At 34.8% G+C, this 24069-nt stretch overlaps 1 protein-coding gene across 1 annotated transcript in view; it reads left to right on the plus strand.

Moving 5' to 3' along the window:
- Positions 1–990: 990 nt before the first annotated feature.
- Positions 991–24069, plus strand: part of alpha-Catr (alpha-catenin related) — a 278683-nt gene continuing 255604 nt past the window's right edge. The window contains exon 1 of the mRNA XM_089245109.1: positions 991–1458. The gene's annotated coding sequence lies outside the window, so the exon portion shown is untranslated. The remainder of the gene's footprint in view (positions 1459–24069) is intronic.

The raw sequence follows: 24069 nt of genomic DNA on the forward strand, positions 1-24069 counted from the left end.
CACAGCAATCTACAGTACCAAAACCATTCAAATAAATGGTGGGGTTTGCAGTGTACAATGTATGGCGTAAGTGCTGAAAATGAGCCAATTTTGAGGACGTAATTTAGAATATCTGGAAAAGTTTTAGAGACATTTCAGAAATTTCACTGGATTTTCTTATTTCATACAGTATTTTGATTCAAACCCTACTAGTTTCTCGAAAATCAAATCGTTTTCAAAAAAAAGTGCCCCGTACTATACGGCCTTAGGGCCGTAATGGTGTGACTGTAGTCACACAATTTTTTGATAAGAGATCAACATAATTGTTTAAAAATCTGAATTTAACCAATCCGTGTCGATCTCTTATCAAAAAATTGTGACTATAGTTTAAACCATGTCGGTGAATACTACCCTTAAGGAAACCAAAAACTACCGAACTCTGAAACTATGAACCAGCAAAAAAAAAAAAAATCTGGAGAGTTTCATAAAATACAACGACGGACTTGAATTTCACCCGAACGTCCATTTCCGCAAACAAAATATGAAAAATCACACGCAATAACAATCCAATATTTCCACCTCCACCATCCAATCAAATTCAACGACTATCGGTCCCGATTCAGAAATAATTCATGCAACTTCTGTTATGACAACGTCGTATATTATACAAAAAAAAAACCCCCTCCGACAAAAAATTGACCATTCATGTCCGAAATCGCTGCTATACATTTCTTTAAAAAAAAGAAAGTAGGAATAGCAAAATCCAGTTGCGTAAATAACGACACCCACCCACACACACACACATGCAGTTTTTCCAGTCATTTTTCCGGTACCTCAGAAATTTTTGTTTTTAGTTGTTTTTTTTTTTTTTCCAGTATTTTTCGTATCTCTCTTTCTGCCACCAGCCATGCTGCTCCGTTTTCTGAAAACGCATGCGCCATCAGGTTCACGTAAAACCCAGAGATAGACATACATAACACTGTTGAAAGGGAAGTGAGCGGACTGGCGGTAGGCAAGGTGTGTGCGCGGCTGTGCTAAGAGCGCAAAAGATTTTCATTGGCAAAAGCGACAACTCTCGTCCCAAAACCGCAGTACAGAGGCAGCCACCAGAGAAAGGATATATTTTAGCGTGTTTTGTTGGAAAGGATACTTGTTTCTTATTTTTAGTTTTAGTTTTACATACACAAGCACCCCCCATTTTTCTCTGATTAGTACATTCTTCACTCGAACCTCCCGTTTACCTGCAAAAAAAAAAAAAAAAAAAAAAAAAAAAAATTCTCGTTTTTGAATTATTTTTCCTTAAGTTATAAAAAAAAAGAAAATTCTGATTATTATTTTTTTAGTATAATTTTTGTTTTTCCCCCCATTTCGATGTGGGTTACGGTATTTTCAATGTGTTCCTGAAAAGTGTTGTGTGGAGACGGGAAAAATGTACGGAATCTGAGAGGAAAATAAAAAAGGAGTGATGGAGAGATACCGGTGAGTAATTTGTGTTTTTTGGGTATCTTATGAGTATATCTCTAAATTTTTTTTGTTTGTGAATCAAGGTTGTTTGTACCATCGCCAAGAATCTACCCATGAATGGGAACCAGGGTTATTATGTTGTGTTTGCGAGGGAAAAAGAGTTCGATTCCTGTTGCATATTTGGCAACCGTTCCCGAGATCGCGTGTTTTTCAGGGATTCAATTCCATTGATCGAACAAACATCAAGGGTTACATTGGATCCTGTCTCTTTCGATGAGGATCCGTTTATAAACATCTGAGAAAATTCGAAATATTTTTATTATAATTATTAGTTTGTACGTATATTCGTGTATATATAGTTTATTAATGGACGTACAAATATTTAAATTATTGCCCGAAGAATTTTTAATAGTCTCGAAAATTTAAGTTTAGTTTTTCTGGAAAATCCTATCCCCTATACAAGACATAATTATGATTTTTTTGATTTATAATTATCATAAATTGATGTTTAACATTTAGGAATGGAATTTTGAGTATTATAAACATTGATTTCAGAAATTAATGTTACATTATGCGTATTTATTACGTGTTACTAGTTATCGGTTTAGAACTGGAGATTTATTTTAGATTTTAAATTTTATCTAATAAGCCAGTTTTTTGTCATGTTATTAGCTAGATTTATAGCTAAAACTCTTCTGTGGCACATCTAGAAATAAATTTTGCATATGCTTTATATGTTATATAATTTATATTATGATTAATATTATTAGTTTATAACAATTCTATAAGCTATTTTCGATTTGAATTCTTTGTATTAAGTCACCGATTTTAGTCTTATTTTAATTTGACATACTTAAGATTATTGCTAAGACGTTCCGGTACGTCCAGAAATATATTTTCCATTGCTTATAATATTGATATTACAAGACTTATAATTAGCAATATTAGAATTATATGACTTCTTTCGATTTATAAAAATCATAAATTGATGTTTAATTCTATAAATTCTTAGGAACTAAATTATGAGTGTTATAAACGTAACGGTAATATTGTGATAAATTGTTTATAATACATAAATAACCGGTTATTACGAATACATACCAATCGTGTTGGTAAGTTTGATAAATTTAACCATAATTTTTTTTTACCGACGGATATGCATTATAAAACCAAGCTTAGTTGGTAAATTTGATAAATACGAGTGCTTTAAATCTACCGCCCTTATTTGAGATTATGCATAATACCCTAGTGTAATTGGTGAATTTGATAAATATTAAAAAAATCAAATGAGGCTAGTATGTGGGATGAACGTAGTCGGCCCACGATGTAATGATTACAAATCTTACGATCGTACCCCGATGTAATGATAAAATACATGTCTGAACTATCATGTACGGTATATCGTACAGTACGTTTTATCATGTTTATCAACGACGCGACACTAGGTTATTATTCATAATCACCGAGGAAAAAAGATAATTTGTTTAGCACTTATTAAATTAACCAACGACGCTTTGGTACTATACATAATCGCCGGTAAAAGTGATAAATTTAGGGAAATTTATCAAACTTACCAAAATGCTTGGTGAGCATGCATAATAACCGGTTATTCTTTAACCGCATTTATTACATTCACCGTAACATAAAGACTGATTTTAGAATTTAATGATACGTTGTGTATTTATTGTGCGTCATTGGTGAGGTGAGGTCTATTTTAGATTTTAAATTTTATTTGATAAACCAGTGTGTTTTTATGTCACGTTATAGCTAAAGTTTTCGGCTGAAATTCTCTGCGGCATATCTAGAGATACATTTTGAATGTGTCCTATGTGTTACATATTTATATTATAATTTATATTATTAATTTATAATAATTATATGTAATCTATTTTTGATTTGAATTCTTTCTATAAGTCACTAATTTTCAGTCTTTTTCCATTTCGACACATTTCAGTTTATTACCAAAATTTTGCGGCACATATTTTTCATTGTTTTATTTCTGGTTGGTAATTTGCCTATTTCGGTGTTTTTGTTAGAATTTTTAATAATATAAGTACCTATATATATCAGTAGTAATAATATAAACAATGCAGTAAATTGAACTTGTATAGTTTGATCGAGCAAACAACAAGAGTTACATTGGATCCTGACTCTTTCGACAAGAATCCGCTTATAAACATCCGAAATAATTCATTATAATAACTAATTTGTATAAATTCATTTACAAAAATTCATTAATGAACTTAGAAATATCGAAATTATAGTTCTAAGAATTTTTAATGATTTCGGAAACATTCTAAATGCGGAAAAAACCGTTTTACTCGCATTTGACGCTGTTCATATTTCTCTCTCCTGAATTCCCCCCGTTTTTCGAATTCAAATATTTCAGACAATATTGCACTTACAAAGAGGGAGTATTTTTGTCGGCATCAGGAGAGACAGGGCAACAACTTTCTAATTTGGTTTTGGGGCACACGGGGACTGTATATTAAATAACTATGAAACACGAATGACACATATCAGTGCATTACACCTTCTTTGGAAACTTTTCCCAATTGAAAGTATACCTCTAGGTATACCAGTAAAATGCCATACCCTCGGTTTGCTCATGCACCCTGTGTATTATTTCTGTTATAGTAAATTAAAATTCTTACTTTGTAGCCATCGACTAATTTTAGATTTTAAATCGACTGCATAAAACTTAATGCCTAATTAATGCCTTCAATCCCTTCACTTTTAATTCGTTGATGGGAACCCACCGGCACATCCAGAAGATAATATTTTAATTTTGATTTTTATATAAATATACAGCAGTGTTTCCCAAAGTGGACAATTTCGCCCCCTGGTAGGAGATGGAATGGTCCGGGGGGGGGAGTGGTGATAGAAGCTACGGACCTTAACATGGGATCCTATGGGTTCACTTGAGCGGGGGACGACGACGAGAGAACGAAATTTCTGATGAAGGGGGCGATGGAACAAAAAGTTTGGGAAACTATTATATACAGCAGGGTTTCTTAACCTTTTTCAGCCGCGACCCAAAATCAGCAACAAGATCAGCTTCGCGACCCATGTGACTTTGTTTTTCGAAATTAGTGAAAACAGTGGAGCAATAAATGCATTTATCACAGGACTGTAAGAGAATTTTTACGAGTCATCTCGGAAGCCCCGGCGAATCAAGTTTGGGTCGTGATTCATAATTTCAAGAGCCCCTGGTTGTTAGTGGATTTGTACGACACAGTTGGAAGCTCCTGCACAACAACTTTGGGACGTGACTCAAGAATCCCTGGCTCTAAGTGAATTTGTACGGCCCATCTCGGAAACCCCTGCCGAGCAAATCCGGTTAGTGACCCATAGCTCAGGATCCCTTTTTTTAGTGAATTTTATGACCCATCTCGGAAGCCCCTGCCAATCAAGTCTGGGTTGTGACCCCATAACTGGAGTCCGTGGCTTAGTGGATTTTTACGACTCAGCTCGGAATCCACGAATGAATCAAGAATCTGAATCAAGCCGTGTTTCCCCAAAAATAATACCTATCTCGAAAATAAGCCCTAGCATGATTTTTCAAGATGCTCCTAATGTAAGCCCTATCCCGAAAATAAGCCCTAGCATGATTTTTCAGGATGCTCCTGATACAAGCCCTACCCCAAAAAATAAGCCCTAGCATGATTTTTCAGGATGCTCCTAATTTAAGCCCTACCCAGAAAATAAGCCCTAGCATGATTTTTGAGGATGCTCCTAATATAAGCCCTGCCCCGAAAATATGCCCTAGTTAAAATCGTCAATGAGACGCATTTAGTATGTCGTTGCAATACAAGAGGGATGCATTGAACTATTTAAAATGATAATGGTTTTATTATTAATTATTATCAAATAAATATGTAAATAAATGATATTATTGAAACTTGAAATAAATCGTAATACAAACAAAAATTAAATTTTCGTTAACACCCAAGTAGGCCTCCTTGGACGAGAGGTGACCGCCTACGTAAACAGATGTATTTGAGGCTGACTTTTACCAAAGAAAACGAAGGAAATTACTACTCACAGCGTTTGAGAGATGGTAAAAAAAAACTCACACAACATATGTCCTTAAGCTTTATAAAAGTACTTTATTTAAGTTTTTATAAGTTTTTATAAGTTTTTATTCAAGTTTTATAAAAGAAATTTTATAAAACCAATCATGCAATCAATAAGCGTGTGTGTTACATTCGAGCAAATGTAAAAGAATAGGGTTATTGGGTGTTTATTCAAGTTTTATAAAAGAACTTTTCTGAAACTTTTATAGTGTAATCCCAGCCTACGACGCAGTACAATTGGCTACCCAATGAATGCCGTTGTCATAGGCCGGGATTACACTGTAAAAGTTTTGCAAAAACTTTTGATAAAACTTGAAAAATATAACCAATAAGGTTGCATTCGAGCGAATGTGACTGAAGCCGGGATTGCAGAATAAAAGTTTGACAAAACTTCTTTTATAAACTTTACATTCTTTTAAACTTCTTTTAAACACTTCATCTCGTTTTGGTCCTAGAAAATCTGAACTGAACTTCTTGTTTATTTTGAACGACGACACACAAATTTTGATGGAAATTGTGAAAATTGCAAATGAAGTTGCAATTTTTTTTTGTAGGTTTTCGTGTAACTATTATTCAAAAAAAGGTGTCCTTTAAAATTGTCTTCAAAAAGTTATTCTATCCAAATATAAGCCTTAGCGTGTAATTTTTCAGGGATGCTCCTAATATAAGCCCTACTCCCAAAAAATAAGCCCTAATGCATTTTTTGATATTAATGTAGGACTGGGTCTTATGTAATATTCAGGGTGCCCTGTAAGGGCTAATGTGGCCTTTATCTCACCAACCGTTCGTCGTAGAGGTATCGTTTTAATGTAAAAAAATGCTCAACAGGCGTTCAAAAATTACCCTGTACCAGTTTCGAGAGTGAAAATACAGTGTCACAAAATATTTAAAAGAAAATCAAAATTTGTATTCAGTCCCCTTGTTCTCTAACTTCAAATTAGAAAGTTGTTTCCCTGTCTTTCCAGAGGGGAAAAAAAGATAAAACCGTTTCTAAGCGTGCGAAATTCACTTAGATATTTGAATTGAAAATGGGAGAAAACTTGGGAAGGGATAACATAAAAATAATAGAAATGAGCATTGTCCGTCAATTTATGCCAGAGGTCTTCAACTTTTTCCTAATCGCGAGCACTGCCGGCACTCGTCATCAAAAGAATAGCGCCCTTACCGCAGGTTTGACGTACGAGTGCATGAAATCAGGATGATTTCAATCCTTGAATGCAAGGTGTGTACAAGGTATTTAATTGGAATTTCTGATCAAAGTGCTCGTGAGCGCAAAATTAGACACGAGCATTCTGGGTGGTTTAGGGAGCACCGTGTTAAAGATGCCTGGTTTATGCCGTTCTTTCCCCGATGTTCCTCCGATTGTGGTTAGCAGTCAGGTGGTTATGACGGCATATGCCGTTGCGCAAATTTTCTGATCATTTGATCGTTTTTGTTGCCCCGCAATCATTTTCTGCACACGAGGGCTAATTAGACCGGGACCTACAATTTGCCTCCGACTCTGAACGGCAGGCTTGTTTTTTGTACTCACCGAGAGGTTGGTACGCTAACCCTTCGATGGGGGACTCCCCGCGGTAGCTATTTTTTTCTGCGGTCATGTTGCCGTTTTTATTGTACCTCTGTGTCAGGAAAATTTTCTGTCAAGGACGAACCGGGTATCGAACTCGCGACACCTCTATACGTCCTTTGGTACTTTAGGCGAGTATCTTATCGACTGGGCTACTGCGCCCGCAAATGTTCTCAATCTAATCTATTTCAATTTTTGAAAAAAGTGGGAGGATTTTTTGACGAAAGTTTGTTTTTTCGGGTTCGAAGACCGTCGTCCGTTTGAGTGAGTTCTCAACGTTTCCCCAACGCTAGTGGTTGGCATCATCGGGAGAATTGATAAAACTGGATCAAAATTCCAAGGAGAATTTTTGTTGTGCTCAGAAGAGACGGGGCAACAACTTTCTAATTAAAAATTAGAGGGCGGGGGGACGTATAAAAATTTAGGTTCCTCATAACGTGACACACTGTATTTTCACTCTCAAAACTGGTTCAGGGTAATTTTCGAACGCCTGCCTACGCATGTTTTAAATTGGAATCGTACCTCTGCGACGGACGGTTGATGAGATAAAAGCAGAATTAAGACTTACAGGACACCCTGTATATTACAGTAAGACCAAGGGAAAGAAAAATAATGTTTCTTGACACATTTGAATTCAAAAATCGTAGAAAGTTGGGATAGCACAGTATAAATGAGGGGAAAGAAGCGTTGCCCGTTTTTCATGCTGCTTTTTCCCATCATGTTTCCGATTTTTTTGAATTTAAATATCTCAGCGAATATTGTTCTTACAAACAGGGACATTTTTTTGTTGGTCTCATGAGAGACAGGTTAACAACTTTATTTTTGAGGACGCGGTGTACTTATAATAGTTTTATGTTTTGTGACACACTGTATTTTCAATATCAAAACTTGTATAGGATAATTTTTTTAACGCTTTTTGAGCATTTGTTAAACTGAAACTATACCACTACGCCGAACTGTTGATGAGAGAGAGGCCGAATTAGGACTTACAGGACACCCTGTTAATTGTAATGATACTAATTTTTGTATCATTTTGTATCGTAACTGATGTTAAAGAAGATGTTTCACCAAGAAAATCCGAAAAAGTGAAAAAAAATTCTTCAGTTGATTTTGAAATTAAAGTAAAAAAAAAAATACATCAGTGAAAAAAATTGAATTTTTTTACGGATTTATGGTTTCCAAATATATATATAAATTTTGAAATTTTTGCGATGTCATGAACACCCCCCCCCCCCGTTAATAGTAACAATTCACAAAATTCACCGAGATATCGATGATTGCCACATTTCTTGATTTTCGCCACATTTACGTACTAATATGACTACCTCAGAAAATTTCAGGACGTCAAAGAGTAGAGGGAAAATCAAGGCTTAAAATATTCATTGAATAAACCATGGATGTGCTCAAACTTTTGGACCGCTTCGTTGAGTGCGGGCCACTTCACTGGTTTGAAAACGTTCCACTAAATTGTCCTGAAAATGTGCTGCGGGTTGCTTCAAGTGGTCTGGGAATGTGCCGCAAGCCAATTAGGTTACCTGGACATGTGCCGTGGACTACGTAATTGAAGTCAGAATGTGATTCAGGCCTTTCAAGTGATCTGGAACAGCACCCGAGATCACTGAAGTAATCTGTACAAGTGCCCCAGGCTAGTTTAATGATCTGTAAATGTTCTGTGGGTAACTTAACTGATCCGAGAATGTCCCACGGATAACTTGAGTGATGTGGAACTGCACCACGCGCCACTGAAGTGTTCTGTGAATTTGCCTCAGGTCATTTGAGCGATCTGTAAATTTGATGCGGGTTTCTTAAATGATTTGTAAATGTGCTTCGGCTCACTTGAGTTATTTGGGGATGTGTAGCGGGGCCACTTAACCAACTTAAGTGATTTTAGCTACGTGTATGCTCCTTGATTTTCGTATACAGGGTGTTTAAGAATGAATTATCCGATTTGAAAGTGATTCTACTCTTGAAATCGACCATTAAGTATGCCGCAGACCACTTGATTGAAGTTAAAATGTGCCACAGCTCAATTAACCACTTAACAGTTTTACCCGAACACCGTTCCGGGTGCTTTCTGATTTGCCCGTACGCCGCTAGGGTAGCATATTTTTCTACGCTAATCTGATATGCCCGACTTTTTGTCTTTTTTTAGTATACAGTGTTTCTAATAGATGGCTCTAGTTGCCCAGTAACATTTTTGTCCCGACATAGTTGCCAACCAGATATTTTTGTCCCGGTTAAGATATAGGATTTTGCTCTTATCTCCATGTTTTAAAATTTACAATACAAAAGCCGAGTTTTGAAGTGAAATAAAAATGTAAGTATTAAAAAAATGCATGGGGCTCTTTTCTGACATCCATTTCTGTAAAGTGTTCTTTTCAGTTGAGCTAGTGGTTCGGAAAAAAAGCCAACTTTAAGTAAAAATGCCTTTTTTTTTCGCTGTAATTAAAAATTAGCATAAATTTATAAATACAATACTTATAACAGTTTTGACTGCGGTTTTGAATTTATACAAATACAAATACAAATAAAACGCCACAACAGGCAAACTGCCCAACGAGGTGGCTGGACTTAAGTGACTTGATGTAGTCGATTTGAATTCAATTTTTTAAATCAAAAGTGTACTAAGTTTTGGACACAATGTGGCAAAAAAACGAAACTGTTAAGTGGTTAAGTGGCTTGGAACAGCGCTGCAAGTCACTTATGTGGTCTGTAAATGTGCTGTGGGTCACTCAAGTGATCTCGGAATGTGCTACGAACCACTTAAGGAATGGGCCACAGGTCACTTGAGTTATCTGTAAATGTGCTGCTGTGAAGGATCTGTTAATGTGCCGCTTAGTCCATTTTTTACGAAATTGTTAATGAATGTTTGAGGTCGCGTGCCACATTTAGCTCGCGGGTCATGGGTTGAGCATAATATCATACATGGAATAAACCCTCTTTTTATCCGGGGTATATTTGAATATACGTAAATGGTAAATACCTGGTCAAAAAAAAAATCCATTATATTATTTCTTTTCTCATTTTTTTTTGTTGGTATTTTAGTACATCTAAAGTACATCATTTAGCGTCATTTCGGTACAAAATACAGCCATAAAAGTGTAATACTTTTTCATCTAGAAAGAAATGATTACTTGTTCGTTAAATTTTGTGAGAGCTGCTGAAATTTTGCATTTTCAAAGATTCGTGAAATCGCACAAAATTGAAGGGATCGGAAATAAAATTCGAGTTAAAAACTAATCGACTCTACGCTAAGCAAGATTCGATCTGTTTACAGATAACATCAAAATAAAGGCAAACTGTATATTTTACCTTTAATTAACTATTTCATCTAATTGAAAAAAAGTCCACTCTAATTAATTAAATTGTTGTGTCGGTGGATTTTTTTAAAAATAAAAAATATGCTAACAGCATCAATTGACATCGGTTTTTGTAAATTTGGTTTTTTTTTCAATACTGGAGGTGAACCCCATAGAGGGTTAAATTTTTTTTCTAAATTGCAAAACACAGACAAAATAATATACAAAATAAACACAGCAGATCGAAAACAAAACAACATACACTCTGCTGCTCTTAGGGACCTAATCGGCTCGTCCCAGAGGTTAATAAAATTTTTGATAATAAAATTACTTGGAAAGACTCAATAACAATATGAAGGATTTACAGGAATTGAATTTAGAATTGTTTTATCCAAGCGTTATGGGGGAGTAAATTTCTTTAATGAAATAAAGCAGTTGTCCCAAAGTGTGGGTCGTAGTCAATGAACTACGGGGTCGCAAGAGATTCTCCAAAAACGTTCAAATGAGAAGTTCATTTTTATTTCAAATATATGTCAAAACTGAAAAAATTTCTTTACTCTTTGCTGAGCTAATTAACATATATCATAAAATATAATTTTATCAAATTCTCCTTGTACAATAATTAGTACATCAAATTAATAGTTACTTATACGGGGTAAATTTCAAAATCGTATCTTTTTCTCAAAAGAATGATAAGTAATACTGTATATGTGAATAAAGGGGGGGAGGAAATACTACGTTTTATGAACAATTTTTGTTAATGGTCGATTTCAAGTGTAGAATCATTTTGAAATCGGATGATTTTTTCTTACGAAGGTTTTTAACAGCTGGCTGATGCGAAGATATATTTAGGAAAGAGAGAAAATTCAACTGTGCCTTTGGGGGGAATCAGACCCACGCTCGTTCATTTTCCGGGTGAATTCCCTAGACCAGTGGTTCTCAACCTTTGGAAGCAAGCGGCCCGGTTGATTTCTTGTATATGAGTGGAAGACCTGGTTATACGTACGCTTAATGGGGTATAAATGGGTAAAAATGAATCGGTGAGCCATTCACGGCCCGGCTTGACTGATGTCAGGAGCCCCGGTGGTTGAGAAACGCTGCCCTAGACCACTAGACTATTAAGGCAACGACCGTCTATGTACGGAATCAACGACCGTACACCTCGCTACGCTTCCATCTTCTGTAAGGGACACTAAAGCCCTGTTCACACGGGAAATAGAAAAAAAGCGGGTTTAAAACCCGTTTCAAGAATTTTCACCCCAATGACTGCTCTCCATATTTTTTTTCTTACGAAGGAAAAAAGTCGTCAAGCGGGTGCTAGAACTCCCAATGCTACCGCAATATTTGCACATGTGAACAGCGCTTACGTGCATCAAAAAACAAAGTAAATATTTATATGATATTAAAAAAAAAATTGAATATCCTTGAAAGTCGATACCGCCTAATCAAAACCAAAACAAGCGTTCCTAAAAGTGCTTTCAGGACAGCATATTTACTGGCAAAAAATCAGAATATCCCGGAAAACCAGGACCATATGGTCAGCCTATAGGTGGCCGCTGATTAAATTTTTTTTATCGAGAGGGGGTCACGCTTCAAAAAGTTTTGGAGACATTGAAATGAAGAAATATGTAAATTCTACTTATTGGCAGTTTTTTGATTGCGCGGCCACAAAAAATTCCAATTTTTATGTTTCCTTCGATTACTTATCGTGTTACGAAGGTACCAATACGTGACCGCTGAATTCTTCTTTTATTGCAGATTATTTCCGATATTTTATTTTTAGAAGCAATCGATTGTTTTCATTCGGATAATCCTCGTGAAATTTTCTGGATGCTAATTTCAGGGTGTCCCACAAAGGACTCCTTGATTTTACAATTAAATAACTTGAAAACGGTGATCGATAGAAGAATTTAAACAAGTGGTATGTTCATTTTAAAAGTCTTAAAAATCTGATACTGAAGTTTCAAAATCAGTTACGAATGTTGCCGACGGCTGCGCTGCACGCTGAAGTGAGGAGTCCGAGAAATAGGCCAGGGATGGCCAACTTCTTTCTGTTCAGGGGCCAACATAACGGTCAGCCACAGCTTCGTGGGATCACTACGGGGTATAAGCCGCACCAGCAAAATGATCCGAAAAATTCGTACATTTGTATACGCCATAAGGAAACGATAAAACACGGACAATTTTGTCGCTAAGCGTTTACCCTGGGCATTGTATTTTCATCTTCAGAAGCATATTCGCTGTTTATCTGGTTGCGTTCCCAGTCACATGTAATGCATCAAAAATGAGTTTCTTCTGCAAATTATTCCATCCAATCTATTCATAATTTGAATTTTACAAATGAAACATTTGTTGCAATTTTTCTCCAGTAATTATATTGGCGAAATAGGTAATTTGCCAAACCAGGTGGCGGAAGAATAAAATTGCCCATGGCAAGCTTTATGAGCAATTTGTATGTTTGAAAAGGCAGTATGGTGATAACATGATAAATTATTTTCGTCACTATTTATAATGAATGCAAATAAAATTTTCTCCGCTGCTGGAACGAGAATAGCGCAAATGATGATCACAACTTTGATTTAACACCTTGTGAATTATTAATTTTCGTTTGATAATTTGATTTTACCTTATCGGGGGGGGGGGGCAAAATCATCTCGCGGGCCAGCAGGTGGCCACCCTAGGAATAGGCTATAAACTATCCTTTGCAAGCAGTCGTTGTGATCACATCACAATCGATTCAAAATGTGCACCTTCCGCAGCGAAGAGAGAGGGTGCAAACGAAGAATGAAAATTTCAGTCACCCTCTGTAGTGTCAACGGAAATGGACACACATGCCTCAGAGATCAAATTTCGAAGCTCGTCCAGTCTTGCAGGAAAGCGGTGTCCTTGAAAATGCTTCACTTTAAGTAGTCGCAGGTGGCAAGATCGTTTAAGTATGAGTCCATGCCAATAAATGTGGAATAGTTCAAAATACGATGACTCTGTTTCGAAGTGTTGCTCGAAGAAAGCCAAAATCGTCTGGTACGGTGCGGTTGTGCCCCATCTTGCATGAACCACAAGTTATTTCGTTGATCCTCCAAATCCAAGCGACAAATTGTTCAAAAACTGCAACGTACCGTTCAGTAGTGATCGTTTGCGCCATCTTTGCGCTTTGAAAGGTGCACATACTGAATCGATTGCAACGATTGCATGTGATGGTAACGACTGCTTGCAAAGGACAGTTTGTAGACCATTTCCTCGTACTCCGTACTGTTGCAGCTTCAGCGTACAGCTTCGCCTGTCAGCAACACTTGTAACTCTAATTTTGGAAAACTATCAGATTTTTATGCTTTCAGAATAAAAGCCAACTACTTGTTTTATTCTTCTGTCGATCACCATTTCCGACTTATTTCATTTAAAAAATCAGGTGTTTCTTTTTGGGACACCCTGTATATACTACAGGCTTCATTCTTATACAGATTCATATTTATTTTTCCTTCAATGGCACAATATGACGCCGCGACAAACATTTATATCATACATCTTATAACGATTAGAGTGAAAATAAAATACAAAAAAAAAAAATTTTTATTTCCATAAAATTTCGACTAACCAAAAATCAATTTAGAATTTCAATTTTAATAAATTTATTTATCACGGAAACATGAATTATCAATTTTTAACGTTCATATGAATTAATTTTACCGTATCCATCGGAATATGAATTTTATCATTGAATTCATTAAATCAGTAAATTTTAAATGGGAAAAAAATCTACCAGAATTGAAGAAATAATGCAATTTTTTAAAGTAATGAATTAAAATTTTATTTTGTAATTTTTTTTTTCTTGATTGATTTAAGATAATAAATTCAAAAGTTGCTCAAATTTCACACTCATGACTAAGTTTTCGCGTTTTGAAACGTTTAAAGATCAGGGAAAAAATTATTAAAAAAATTAAATTTCATTCATTAAATAATTACTTTTTCATCCAGAATAATTAAAATCGATGAATAATGATGGGGGAAAAAAGCGAAATACACAATTTTATTCAAACATCGATTTAATTGCTTCTTCATGTCATATGCATGTAGCTATAATTAATATTACGAACAGAAACAATAGTTATTCGTATGTGGAATTACGATTTGCGTGATGTGCGATCATTAGTATTATTTCAAAAATATTATCGTTTCAAATGTTAATATTCATATATTCATAATGGGCATATGAATATTATACTATATAGTTACTATAGTTTCTCCATAGTAGCAGTATTTTGATTGTAAATTGTAACATTTTTATCGTGAAATCAATTTGATTATTCTTAATGTTTCTTAGTAGTAAAGAATTTAAAAGGAAAAGTTTTGTGAAACACCAAAGAGTGCTATTAAAAAGGACAAACTGAAATGAACAGCTCAGAAATTGACTAATAGAGAATTTATAGGAAAGATGAGATACTAAAGATCTTTTTATTTTACACCAATGTGCACAACCAACGCGTATTAATTAATTTACTGACATTGGTGTCGACACAACCCTGTGGAGTTCAATGTCCATTCATTTGTGATTTGGTCAGCTCATTTCTGTGTTAGATACAGAAAAACCCTTCTGAACGGCCACCCCTGTTCTACTACCAAATGGAAATATCCCGGCAAAAAGCCTATTTAAATAATATGTTTTTAACTCCTCCTGCTTAACCCTCAGATACGGTCGCGAACGCCGTTTTTATCATTCGTTCCATTTTACTAAAACCCTTGTATGGACACACTGATAGTTAAAATTTTGGTTCAAATTATGCCTGGTGTCAGTTTAGAGTGCTCCTATAGATGATAATGTGAGAAAAGAAGATCATACACACCCCGAAATATCCGACGTCATTCAGAAATGACATTCAATGTCAAAGTCACCTGAAGAAGATTATATGGATGAAGTAGAGTGTGAGGAGCAAGAAAGCAATGTCATAAACTATACGGACATTTTTAAGTACTGCAGATTAAATACACTTTGTGCGGATAAAAACATAATGACGGAAAGGCATTGGAGTTAGTCTCGGAGCTTAAAATACATTTTTCAGGAGTTGGAATACTAAGCAAAATCAACTGAACATCGGTTGATCAATCCATCAATCATCGATTAATTTATCGATTAATTAATCGATTTGGCGTGAGTGGTGCATTGATTAATCGGTGACTGACAGGTTGATTAATCGATGATTGATAGGTTGATCAATCGATGTTTGGTTGACTTGTGCTGTCATCTAGCGAGCATAATTTGAACCAAAATTTTAACTATCAGTGTGTCCATACAGGGGTTTTAGTAAAATGGAACGAATGATGAAAACGGCGTCCGCGTCCGTACCAGAGGGTTAAGCAGGAGTTAAAAACACGTTATTTAAATAGGCTTTTCGTCGAGATCTATCAATCATCGATTGATCGACCTATTTTCAATAGATGTAAATTCAGTAAAAAACAATATTTTTGCAATTTCGATTGCGTATCTTTGCAATCATCACGTAACATATATCATACGTACGTAATATATCATGTTTAAACACATTATATATTGTCGGAATTTCGTTCACATTTTTAAATAAAAAAACCCATTTATTGTGAGCAACTGTATTTTAGTTTCAACAGGAAATCCCCCGATACGGCCACCCCTGTTTCACGAACAAATTTCTTTGTACCTCGAAAGTCCGCAAAAGAGGGGTTTTACTGTACTTACATGAAGATGGAAAAAATAAGTTCCTAGAGTGTCCAGACTGTTCAGTGCGATACTATGAGTCTTGCACTTAAGATGCACGCATGCTCTGAAAACATAGGCTCCGTATTCGTTAGCCGAGGAAGAAAAATCACGAGAGAAATCTTCGTTATAGCCGAAAAATTCGTATAAGCCGAGGTATCACTGTACAATTTTATTCATTGAATATAAAGGATTTTTTTGTTTTTATTCTTATTATATAGGTTGCTCGTGAAAATCATATCTATACACATGAATTTAACTGCACATGTGTCAATATCAGTTTTTATGGAAGTCCATACACATGATAACTATCGAAAATCTCATAGATCACATAAATTTAAACCAAGGGTGCTCAACCTTTAGTACAGTGCGGGCCACTTCATTGGTTTGGAAACGTGTCGGGGATCACTTTAGCGATCTGGGAACAGCACGAATGAATAAACGAACGCCAAGACTCAACCCACTGGAAAGTGTTAAAGTATTTAGTTGAAAGCCCTAATTTAACCTTATTTTCGAATACTTTTCACAGCATCTTTTTCCCGAAATTCCCAAAAAAGTTGCATATACAGTCGAGTATACTTATAACATAACCCGTGGATATAGCATATGATTGTGAAATCCTTAAAATTTATTAAATCACGTCTATACGTTTACCTCTGTTATAACACCCTACTCCTAGCATACACTGCGGATATAATAAACCAAAAAAAAAAAGGGCTTAACCGAGAAAATAAACCGGATATAACATACTTAAAAAAAAACCCCTAGAAAATAGTGAAAAACGGCTTTTTATGTACAAAATTCATTGTATGCTGGTGATATCTTGACGTTTTCTCACAAAAAGATCTAAATTTTTTCAATAAACAAGAAATTACATGGCTGGAATAGTTACATTTCCTCATCAACAGATTATACTAAATATTATAATTGAAAAATTTTAGAGCCTTCTATCGATAATAAATGTAATTATTTTGGCAATAAAATTTTTGACATTTAATAAAATCCTATCTTTCTGTGCGAAACTATCACCAATGCTCTTCGAATTATTGAATTTTTACTTGTTTTTATCACTTTGTGATCTTTTTATTGGTGGCGATGATGAAACATCAATTGTTGTAAATCAACTAGGTCACTGTTGAAAAGCTATGCTAATTCAAGTGTATCATTGATTGGTGACGCGAGTTTATAAAATTCATAAACATCACAGTGGGGTTATTTTTTCTGAAATTTTTTTAAATTGTTCATCACTGTCAACTTCAAAGAAAAAAACTATTAGCAAAAGGTAAAAAAAAACATTAGCATTTCCAAAAATGCCTGCATGTTGTAATAAATTTACAAATTTTTTAGATATCAATTAAAAACTACAGTCGCCCCCCCCAGTATCCGAGGGGGTTCTCTTGTGTATCTATAGAAGAGCAGGGTGACGCAGAGGGTAAAAGGGAATTCAAGAGAGGGTGCACGGATTGTTGGTGATGTTTTCTGAAAGAACGCTGTGATTTCTGTTCCCCGTTTCTTTTTCATGTCATCAAGTATGTTGCAGTAATGTTGACAAGGATTCTTCTTTTCCTTTGGATTCTTCCAATTTTTCTACGTGTGAAGAACGTACCATAGAGGGATCTATGCCATGAAAACAATCTATGGCGGATTTGAACTTGCGAAGCCCTTCCGCTATGTTACTCACACACGGTGAGAGAACTTGTCTTCTACTTCTTTACCGTGATCTTCATCATCTGGTACCGCTTAGGAGCAGTCAACTGCATTAGTTCCTCCTCGGTCAATGCTGAATTGCTCGGTTCTCTCTGAATTGCTCGGTTCTCTCTGAATTGCTCGGTTCTCTCTGAATTGCTCGGTTCTCTCTGAATTGCTCGGTTCTCTCTGAATAGCTATTAATTAGCTGTTTGATTTCTATATCCATATCGTTCAACCCTTCCCCCACCCACCTGTTTCTCTAAAATGTGACAATGTGCTTTATAATCTCTTTAGTTGGCTCTGTAGTAATGGTTGTGTCCTGAAGCGCACATTGTGGCCAAAGGTCGATTCAACCCGCGGTGACTGTTTCAGTCTGGCTCTAGTGATGACAGCAATGTCATTAGCGAGCCATCTTCAACAAAAAAAATTTCCAATAAAGGGGAAAAAAAAAACCGCGAATACAGTGGGGGGGGGGGAGCGGCGACTGCATATATTCATGCTATATTATATTCCAATTAATGTGCTGCATAAGCTTATTTTGTACACACGACAATCTCAATAATGCATATATGTTATTGCTACGTAAGCTAATTTCAGCACCTCCCTCATAACATGCACGTCGGTTATTACATACACTTCTCGAATCATCTAAGGGCTATGTTATAACCGAACTCGACTGTATTTACATCTAGCACAATGGCAGAGGGGAGGGAAGTGATGCTTGTGGTTTCGCTAAGTTCTGTAAAAGCTCTTTGATAAAACTCGAAAAATTCAACAAATATAAGATCACCGGTTGCATTTTCTCGAATGTAACCGATGCGCTTATCGGTTGAATTTTTCCAGTTTTATAAAAGATCTTTTATCAAAATTTTATATTGTAATCTATAACACTATAAAAGTTTGGTAAAAGTCCTTGTATAAAATTTGATAAATCTAACCAATAAGGTTATTGATTACATTCTAAGAAATGCAACCGGTGACCTTATTGGCTGCATTTTTCAAGTTTTATAAAAGGACTTTTACCAAACTTTTATAAAGCTTGAAAAATGCTAGCAATAAGATCATCGGTTGCTCAGTTAAATGCATTTTCTAGAATGTAACCAATAATCTTATTGGTTGGATTTTTCAAGTTTTATGAAAGGGATTTATCAAACTTTCATATAGTGTAATCCTGGTTTTAGTAATAATTCCAGAATGGATGGAAATTCAGAAGTAATGGAAATAACGGAAGAAATAATTCCAGAATATATTGATGAAAATTCAGTATTAATGCAAAGGAAACAATTTCACAACTCGTGAAAGCCTTCAATAATTTACCGTGAGTACGGGGCCTGATGCAACTGCACCTGTTATTCACACTTAAATTCGATTAGATAAATGAAAAATTTATTACTTCAGAGAAACTTTTCAATGTATATTTTAATTAATTTACCAGTTTCCAACGCAATACAGTAATCTTAATAGGAAAAGAAAATTTACGATCTGTGAAAATTACGAAAATTTACGATGCACGGAAATTACATTTCGTAATCTGTTAAGTGGGTTGGTGCACGCAAATTTTCCATAAAACACATTTTCCAATTATTCAATATTTAAATACTATGAAATTTTCTACGTCTACAACTGTGTTAAAGTTTTTGTTCTACCTGAACTGAAAATATTTTTAAAATATTTCAATATAACTGCTGGCAGGCATTATATAGTCATGCTAATGTTTTTCACTAAAATGCTTTTTTCTCAAAAATAAGTTTTTGTTAGATAAGGAACATTTTTTCGAGCACCACTCATTCAAATTTTTTGAAACTTTGTGAGTGTGTCAACACTATGATGATACACACTTTAACACGAACTTTAAGGATTATAATTGTTGGTTTTTTTTCTTGAATTTTAACTTTAACAACATGCAACTTTTTCAAAAATCCCCAAAATTTACCCATAATTTGTGCCATAAAATTTTTTAAAAATAATTTTAATAAAACATCCTCATGTTAAAGTATGTAACACTATAGTGTTGAGACACTCACAAAGCTTCGAGACATTTGAATTAGTGTGGTGTAAATGGTATGGTGTTTGCAAAAATGTTCCTTATCTAACAGAAAACTTAGTTTTGAGAAAAACACATTTTAGTGAAACACATGTGTAATGCCTGCCAACAGTTTTTATTAAAATATTTTAAAAATATTTTTAGTGCAGGTAGAACAAAATCTTTAACACAGTTAGACGTAGAAAAAATTTCATAATATTTCAAAATTGAAAAATTGGAAAATGCGTATTTTTGGAAAATTTGCGTGCACCAATCCCTTTAAAACAGGATTAAAAATTATTAAAAGATTCAATGACTTTATTATTCCCCTAATTATAGATTTTTCATTTTTTAATGAATGTTTACTGGGCATTTAAGGTCACCAATGGCCAGAGAAATTTCTCCTAACCTTTCGAAATCGATTATAAGACGTATTTGTTGATTTAATTGGAACATCGAGCTGCCCGTAAATTGACGAATGAAATATAGTCACGATAATAATGTTTTAGCCTAAGAATACCAATCAATCCTCATCCACGTTTACGTCCGATTCATCCAGCAAACGTAAGCAGTAAACACCATGGGACATGAGGCAAGAGTATAATATATTGTTATCATTGTTATTCGCACTCGCAATACGCGAATTGCTGTCATTATTCTCCTGTCCCGTATGTAATTGCGTCCATCGAAATTTGTCCGCATGTTCACTCGGCAAAATGAACGCTTCAAGTGTAATTACGCGGCAACATTTATATTGAAATGGATGCTGAAACATTCTGTCAATGTTTATGTTCCTTAGTCACATCCACAGATATTGAGTTATGCGAAACGCGGCGAGAATTAATATGTTATATCCATAGGAAAAACTGGGTGGTTATAAGTAAACTGACACAACTCCGACGTATTTATATTCTGATGGAGCTATTTTGATGAAACTTGGCATTAGGATATATGTTGACATTGAAAGGGAGCAGGAAGATTCAATAAAAAAAAGTTCAATTTTCGACCACCAGGTGAAAAAGCTTTTTTTTTTATCGCGGTTATATTTTATAACATAAGTGAACGAAATTTATGAATTTCAGTCAATAAAATTCGAAAAGGGCGTTCAAAGTTCAATTCTTCCTTAGGAGTGAAAATACCTTTAAATGTTGAATATATATATGTTACGGTATCCTACGTTCTCAATATACAGAGTGATCTGTAAAATTCCGAAATGGTTTAAAAATTCATAAAAATTGAAGGAATTGTGGTATATTTGAATGCGGTTAGTGGAAAAGTTATTTTCACGAAGGGGAATTGTGTGCAGGACGAAATTTTAGTTCAAATTTGTGTTGATACAAGACACTTCACGAAAGCAAATCACTGGAAATCTGCAAATTAGAGTCTTATAATATGCTGGGTGTACGATTAACAGCTCATTTCTGAATTTTCCTGTTACGGGTCACTACACAAGGTTTTCATTGCGAACCTGACATTGGTGGTTAAAACACCATTCGTGAAGATGTTTCACCTCAGCCACGAATCGCAGGCTGAAGGTTTACGAACGTTTCGGACAAAGAAGAGATGGAATGAAGGTTTTGGCCCAATCGCTCTTGCGAATTGGTTTACAGCGCTCTCTATCGACAAAAAGTTTTAACCAATGTTTTTCCGTACCGAAAAAATCCCCAATTCGTGAGAAAAACTTTTTCGCCAACCGCGTTCAAATATACCAATTCCTTCAATTGTTATGAATTTGTAAGGCAACTGTGAGAGAGAGAGAGTACATTCAAATGGCGATTTTTTTTTTCAAAATTGTATAAAATTAATGTATAAAATACACAGAATCCAAGACAGTTTAATTCTTATATAAGCAATATATGCTTATATATGCAATAAGTAAAGACAATGTTATGGCTGATTTAAATTACCTGGGACAATGACATATCCTCCGCATCATGGAGCAGAGCCCCAAGGCTGGAACCTTTGGTGGGATCCCAGACCGTGACTTTTCACGGGCTCAGCTGCAGTGAATTTATAGCATGAAAAAACAAAAATTATGAGAATCGTAATGGGCCCCACCCTTGTGAGGGCCCATGAACAATGGTTTCAAAGACAACGAACAATTTTTAAAAGCATTTTTTGAAAAATAATTTTGTCGTTACTATATTCAACGCGGAACCAAATTTCTCAGAACCTATGCAAGTGCAAGATATTCTCATGAAATTATTCAGCAGTGTTCCAGGTAACATTAGCTGTGCAATGAACTATGATCTTGTGACCATACGTTTAGATTTCAATATTTTACAGATGTTTTAATAAAATTATTTGAATGTTTTGTGAAAATTTCCGTATTGCTTCCCGATAACTACCATATCTCAGAGAACATTCTGTTTACTTTGAAACTTTTGGTTCGTTGCACAGATAACAGTCATAGCAATACCAAAACGTTTCGAAGATATGCTGTAGTTTTCGGTGTACAATGTCTGGCGAAAGCACTGAAAATGAGCTAGTTTTGATAACATAATATAAAATGTCTCAAAAAGTTACAGAAATATTTCAGGTACCTCAGTGGATTTTCTTATTTTATACAGTATTAATAGATTTAAAACCATACGTTTTGTAAAAAATTACGCTGTTTTTGAAAAGAGTGCCGAGCACAGTAGTCAGTTACTTTAAACTATTTACGAATTTATGCGGGAACCTGTATGTCACCATGTTGAAAATAATTGTATTCCCGTGCCAACAATAACTGGAATAACTTGTGGCATCCATGGTCGATCTCACTGAAACGGGGTGCAACGGCAAACCCATTAAAAATCACTCTGTTTGTAGTGAGGTGGCGCAAACATTTCTAATCACTGATCCAACGCATATAATCAATTGTTAGGAAATTTTTCTCCATGGAAAATTTTAATATTTTTACCGTTAGGAAAAATAAGATTCATTATTAGTTATTGTTTAAATAAAAATTGTGTATATATATATATATATAATAATTATTATTTCAAAATTTATATATGCATAATTTAAAACAATTTATGCATAATTTTCTTGTGTTTCGGTGAACTTGAAAAAAAATTTTAATGCAAAATAAATTGGTTTTAAATTTTAGTTGAAAGTACAGGGTGTTTAAAAAAGAATCAACCTATTAAAAAAAATCATAACTATTCAGATTTCAATCCGTTTTGATCGAATAATGCATAGGTAGAAAGAGGGAAAACTCGAGCTTCACGCAGTTGCCAACAGGTAGCGCCAACGCTCTTCCTTCGGCCACCACTTCAGTGTTTGTCAAGATTGGCATTTCCCAAAGTCAGAAACCGATTCGGAAGACTTCATTTTCCTGCAGAACGGGGCACCACCACACTGGAGCTTGGACATTCGAGAATTATCGCATTCCTAAACGATGGATCTGCCGTACAGGACCTGACGATTCAGTTAAATATCACTGGCCTACAAGATCACCGGACCTCACAGTGTGCGATTTCTTCTTGTGGGGTTTATAAAAGACTACGTTTATGTGGCTTCCCCCCCTTCCAGCTAAATTAGCCGAACCGAAGATACGCATAACAGCAGCAGTGGATGCAAACATGCTCGCAAAAGCGTGGGACGTATTTGATTACCGTATAGACATATACCGTGCATACCAAGGTGAACATATTGAGCACCTTTAATTTGGTTTGTAAATAAACTTTATGATTAGCCACGTAATGTAAAATTAATCTTGAGTGTCTATGTTCAATATTTTTTCGTAATATACGCATTTCAAATTGAGTAATTCTTTTTTGAAACACCCTGTACTATTTATGCAGAAATGAGGATGTGAAAATTGAAATTTTCATCGAAGATAATTTGATATAACTCTTTGGAAAGATCGTATAGTATAATAAAATGTATAAAAGGTTTTGTATAAAAAAACTAACAATTGGATTTTTGTTGAAAACTAAAAATTGAAAAGTTCAAAGAGTAGAAAATGCAAAAAAAAATTATGATGAAACGTTTGAATGACATGGAATCTAGAAAAAAACAATAAATTTAGTATTTCAATGAAGGAATAAATTAAATTCTGAAAGAAAAGTTTTCTTTTGGAATAACGAAATTAAAATCTTATTTAATAAATTAAATAGTAAATTTAATAAAATTAAATTTATGTAAATTAAAGAATTGAATTTTTCTGCATAATTTTCGACTCGGTCGATATTTAAATATTTTAATTACGTTCAACTATAAGTAATGATTATTTTGCCAAAACCAACGATGCAGCGTTCGTGCAT

Source organism: Pholcus phalangioides, unplaced genomic scaffold (assembly GCF_987345545.1).
Source record: "Pholcus phalangioides strain wild (caught in Gottingen) unplaced genomic scaffold, Ppha-v1.0 ptg000015l_1, whole genome shotgun sequence".
Taxonomy (NCBI): Eukaryota; Metazoa; Arthropoda; class Arachnida; order Araneae; family Pholcidae; genus Pholcus; species Pholcus phalangioides.